Consider the following 4751-nt stretch of genomic DNA (forward strand, 5'->3'; position numbering starts at 1 on the left):
AAAGAAGAAACTGAGCAAAAAGGAAAAACCATGAAAAAATAAAAATAAAACAGGGGACAATAATATGCTTTGATCTGCATTCGGACTCTATAGTTCTTTCTCTGACTGTGGACAGCATTTTCCATCATGAGTCTTTGGAATTGTCTTGTATCATTGTGGTGCTGAGAAAAGCTAAGCCCATCCTATTTCATCATCACACAATGTTGACAGTTACTATGTATAATGTTCTCCTGGTCTCATTAATTGAAATGTGTGTTAGTGTGTGTGTGTGTGTGTGTGTGTTCATGTGCATGTATGTATGTATGTCTCCATCCATCAATGTCTCCACTCTTGTCTAATGGATGTCCAAAATCACATTGTGTCATTGGTCAGATCCCATCCTTCCAAAGTCCCACGTATAAGTGTATCAATACATTTTGTCCCCTTCTTGAGCCAGACACTCGCAAACGATTTGATGTTCCTCGATTTTCACAACTCCAGCTAATTAGAAAGTAGATTCTTTATTCTGAAAGGTTATGGGCATGACTATGATAGTGGTGGTATAGTTCTTGTTATTATCCATATATTATCCATCCAAAATCTATTTCTCCCCAAATTCTGGAACTTTCAAACTTGTGTCTTACAACTAGCTATTGCTTATGAAAAGATCCAATGTATTCAAGATTAAACCCTTCTCCACTCCTTCTGGGCCAAAGGGAATGTCATTGAGCAGTAGGGAAAGAACATTGCTCTCCCTTCACATGAAAATTTTCAGGACATTCAGCAAGCAGGAAGCTCCCTGAAGTCAGGACCAAATGTTTCATGGTGCGCACCTCTTTTTCCAAGCTCTCCCTGCACAGAACCATTCAGAGAATAGGTGGCAAGGTCTTCTGGCTAAGAGTCGTCTTGATTCTATTCCTCACCTCGGAATGCTGACGAGACAGATGGATTGAAAGAAACCATGAATCACTTGTCCAGTGTACAACCAGAAGCAGAAAATTCATGCCTTCCTTGCTCCACCGTTTCAAAGGTAAAGTAGAAATGCCATATTTAATTTACCTAATTTTTAAGTGTACAGAATTACAGGGTAGCTTGGATTACGTGTTCCTTTTTACAGGGATAAGTCATGAAATACCTAGTGATACTAAAATCTAAAGAAGTAAACATTACAGATGTAAAATTCAATTGTAAATAGATCATGAAGGAATACTTTAGTGCATTGTATACAAATTGCTAAAGATTGCTATATAAATAAAACGATTATAATAAAAGATTGCTATAAATCGTATATAAATTGCTAAAGTCGGTCCTCAATATATTCTTTTCAAGGGCTCATGCTCCATACTGCCAAATTCCTGTTCTCTGTTGCAGGTCTGAGTCTATACTCCAACCAAGTTCGGCCGATCAGTCCAATAGATGGCGGTCTCCCCAGAGGCAGGTTTGGTGAGGGACGTCAGTAAGGGACAGACCACTATGCAGATGAGGAGACTTGTGTCAGAGGTTTCCCTCACGAGATAGCGTGTCTGGAAAAGGTGGATTTTGAGGGTCTCAGGTGTCTAGGCGAGTTGGTAGCGGTTGAAGCCCTTTTGGTTGTGAGTGAGCTGTGAGTGGTTTGTTCGTGTGAAGCGCGTGTTGTTGGGCTGTGCCAGCGTCTCGTGGGTGATCGTGGGTTTAGAGTATGTATGCAGCAAGGGAGTGGTGAAGTGTGGTATTCTGTAGCATACTTACCTGGCAGGGGTGTTCCCATGATCACGAAGGTGGTTTCCCCAGGGCGAGGCTTATCCAGTGCACTTGCGATGGGAAACTCGCCTGCCTAATTTGTGGTGGTGGGGGGACTGCTTTTGAGCTCTCCCTGGATATTGAGTTTTGGAAAAAACAGTCAAGACCTTATCTAACTGATTAGTGCCCAATTATCTCGTAACTGTTTATTGTCACTACCAAAGCTGGTGTTTTAAGATGTTATTATTAAACTGGCATTGTTGCTGCTGGGGCACCACGGTGGCAGTTGACAGCTGTGCTTGTTCCTCCACCTACCTAATGCTAACCCTCAACTAAGCAAGGGAGAAACCTTGGTTTCCACCTGAGCTTCCCCCCACAACCCTCCTCCCCCTGCCTTTGAGGTGTAGACACTGCTTTCCAAATGTGGTCACCTGTACTGCAATCCCCCAAATGTGGAGAAAATCCAATCGCATTAGTATGTTTTGGAGGGATATATCCCTTCACGGTTCCCGAAGGTCTCCGATGTGCTTTTAGGCGCCTGATATATATTTTTAATAATATTTAATTTTCCCCACCAATTACGTGTACAGACAAATTTTAACATGCTTTTTAAAGTTTTGAGTTACAAATTCTGTTCTTCCCTCCTCTCCTCCTTGCGATCGATGGTAACCAATGTGATATAGGTTATAAATGTACAATCACGTAAAAACATTTCCATATTAGTCATTTTGTCGAAGAAAACTGGATCCAAGGGGAAGAAAAAGGAATTGCCTGGTGTTTTACCGGTTTTCTTTTGTCTTATGAAAGACAGGGTGAGATTTGGTGTCCATGATAATCCTGAGCAGTCAATTAATAGGTTTGGGTTTCGAATTAAATATATTTTTTTCTTTTTTGCTTTTTGGAGAGCAACCGGCGTTAAGTGACTTGCCCAAAGTCACTCTGCTAGTGTGTCAAGTGTCTGAGGTCGGATTTGAACTCAGGTCCTCCTGACTCCAGGGCCGGTGCTCTATTCACTGTGCCACCTACCCGCCCCCAAATATATTTTTTCAATGAACAAAATTTTTATGTTTTCTTCCTACCACCTTTCCCTGCTGGAAAAGCAACAACGATAACAACAACAAAAAATGAAAACGAAAAACAGACCAAAATCTTGGGACATGTGCAAGTAGATAGTCAAAATAAACAGCCTCATTGACAGAGGTGGGGGGGGGGAGGGAAGCCTTTCGTTCTGCACCCTGGGTACATCACCCCTCAGAAGGCAGGAAGCATCTCTTTATCACCAGTCAGCAGTACACAAAATATTTAGTGCTTCTTTAGCCGTGTTTGTATACAGGCAGGTGTCCAGCTATCTGTCTGTAGAATAAAGCCAAAAATTCCACCACAGCACCTCTCCCCCCAAGTTTTAAAAACAAACCTAACTTAGGGGCAGCCAGGTGGCTCAGCGAGTAAGAGCATCAGCCCCATTGTCGGGTTGACCTGGGGATTGAATCCTGGCTCAGATACTTAGCACCACACCCAGAAATAACTGGCCATGTAACCTTGAGCAAGTTACTTAACCCCAATTGCTTAAAAAAAAAAAAAAAACTAACTTACTGGACCTTTTTTTGTGGAAAAATAAATGTGCGTTGATAAAAAGTATAATATATATTTGGATTTTTAAAATTATATACACACCTTTTTTTTAACGTGGAAAAAAGAAAGAAATCTAGATTGGTCCACGAGCTGATCAGAATTCTTAATGTACACGTAGTTGTGATGATGGAACTTTGGGTACTTGTCCTTCAATAGGATAGGAGCATTTAAGCAGGCCTAGAAGCTACTGTTGTAGTTCCCATTTTCATCCAGAACTTGGGGAACTGCAGGGATCTACCGGGTTGGATTTGCCTATGTGACTGGGAATGTGGCATAAGAGCAGATTATTGTTCGGTTTCTTCCTTAGTGAAAAGGATAAAATGAAGTCTACTTTCCCCCTTTTTTTCTTCTTCTTCAGGTTCAGATTCAACTTTTTGACTGGTTGCTGTACAGTAACTTCAAGAACCTAAAATTTTAATTTTATTGGATTACAGGCAAGGTCATTCATTCCTCTAAATATGGATTATACTGGCTCTCGAATAGCAGAAAGTTTTACTTAACTCAAGCTTTTTTTTCTTTGTCCCCCCCCTCCCCCCAAATCAAATGCTTTATTAACTCCTGGTTTACATCATTCATTTCCGACAGATTTTGAGTCACAAATTTTTACCCCCTTTTTCCCTACCCACCGCCCCAAAATATCGATCCCACTGGATATCCCCTCCTCCAATCTGTTCTCTCTCATATCTTCTCCCATACCCCCTTCAACTTTCCAGTAGGGCATGGTGGATCTCTATGCCCCAGTGACTATATATCTTATTTCCCAGTTACATGTAAAATAATGTTTAAAATAGTGTGTGTGTGTGTCTGTGTGTGTGTGTATATATATATATTAAACATTTTATTTCAAACGCTGAATTCCAGATTCATTCCCTTCCTCCCTTGTCACCCACCCGTATGGTTAAGATAAGCAATTCAGTATAGGTTGTACACATGTAGCTATGCAAAACATTTCCATAGTGGATATGTTCTAAAAGACTGACTATATTTCCGTCCTTCCTATCCCACCTCCCACTTGTTCTATTCTCTACTTTGATCCTGTCCCTTTTCTTTTTTTTCTTCCATTTTTCAAATGCTTTATTAACGTCTGATTTACGTCATTCATTTCCACAAATTTTTTTAAAAGCTTTATTAACTTCTGATTTACATCATTTGTTTCCGACAAATTTTGAGTTACAAATTTTCTCCCCATTTTTCCCCTACCCACCGCCCCAAAATAGCAGTCCCACAGGATATCTCCTCTTCCAATCTGCTCTCTCCCATATTTTCTCCCATACCCCTTTCGACTTTTCCAGTGGATGTCTATGCCTCAGTGCCTGTATATCTTATTTCCCAATTACATGTAAGATGGTACTAATAATAGTATATATATATGTATATATATACACACATATATTTGAATATTTTATTTTAAAACTTTCAAT

The 4751-nt window shown here is 40.3% G+C and overlaps 1 pseudogene; it reads left to right on the top strand.

The window, feature by feature from the left end:
• Positions 1-1699: 1699 nt before the first annotated feature.
• LOC138173621 (U1 spliceosomal RNA) lies at positions 1700-1835 on the top strand (annotated as a pseudogene).
• Positions 1836-4751: the final 2916 nt, after the last annotated feature.

The sequence above is a fragment of the Petaurus breviceps genome, unplaced genomic scaffold (genome assembly GCF_028583685.1).
Source record: "Petaurus breviceps papuanus isolate PSGF00001 unplaced genomic scaffold, PetGlider_PUasm1.0 625, whole genome shotgun sequence".
NCBI lineage: Eukaryota > Metazoa > Chordata > Mammalia > Diprotodontia > Petauridae > Petaurus > Petaurus breviceps.